Below are 945 nucleotides of genomic sequence, written 5' to 3'. Positions count from 1 at the left end.
CGCGAAAGAAATTAAAAATTTAGCTATTAAAACCAAAAAAACCCCACAAAAACATTCCCCCCGCCCCCCGCCAATAAACCAAGAAGTTTTCAACCTGGGAAGTGCTCTGCACTGGGTGGTGACGGAACGCCGGCTACTGGTGACAGAACGCTGGCTACTGGTGACAGAACGCCAGCTACTGGTGACAGAACGCCAGCTACAAACAGAAGTTTTGGTGAGAAACAAGGAGATTGTGTCCAGGAGCGCTACACCTAAACCCGGCCTTGGCCCTACACCTAAACCCGGCCTTGGCCCTTCAACCTGCGGGGAGTTTTGGGTTTTTTTTTTTTTGCTTCAGATGGGTTAAACTGAACGGTGGGCGTGAATTCAGCCCTTGGGTCACGCCTGGGGGACAAGGCCCATCCCAAAATGCAACTGCAGAACCCAAGAGGCACATAAAGACGGGATCCCAGCACCCATGAGCGCGTTGCCCGGGGTCGTGGGCCCGGCAGCGGATTAACTGCAGATCTGTCACGTTTGGGGTACTCAGGGAAAAGAAAAGATATTAAAAAACAATCCAAAAAAAAAAAAAAAAAGGTTTCATACAACAGATAGTATCAAAACGTTAAAGGAACACACTAAGGTCTGAACTCTCGGTAGAACAGGGCCGCTCCCTATTCCTGCGGGTCCTTCCAGCATGAATCAGGGTTTCCGTTTTTAGCTTATAGGCATCAACATAACACACTAACTTCAACAACAGTCTCTCGGAACGACCTTCAGTCGTTTGTTTCTGGGTCTGTCTGAGCCATGTAAGCATCCAGCTCAGCGTCGAGGTGTCCTTTCGTTTTAGACATGTAAGCATCTAACTGGTTGTCCAGCTGCTCCTTGGTCAACGCCGGACGTGCCGATCCTCTTCCTCGTCCTCGTCCTCTGCCACGACCTCCAAAGCCCCCTCGTCCCCGGCCC

The sequence above is a fragment of the Egretta garzetta genome, unplaced genomic scaffold, assembly GCF_000687185.1.
Source record: "Egretta garzetta isolate BGI_Z169 unplaced genomic scaffold, ASM68718v1 scaffold350, whole genome shotgun sequence".
Lineage (NCBI taxonomy): Eukaryota > Metazoa > Chordata > Aves > Pelecaniformes > Ardeidae > Egretta > Egretta garzetta.
The sequence above is the reverse complement of the archived record's forward strand: the minus strand, read 5'-3'. Positions refer to the sequence as shown.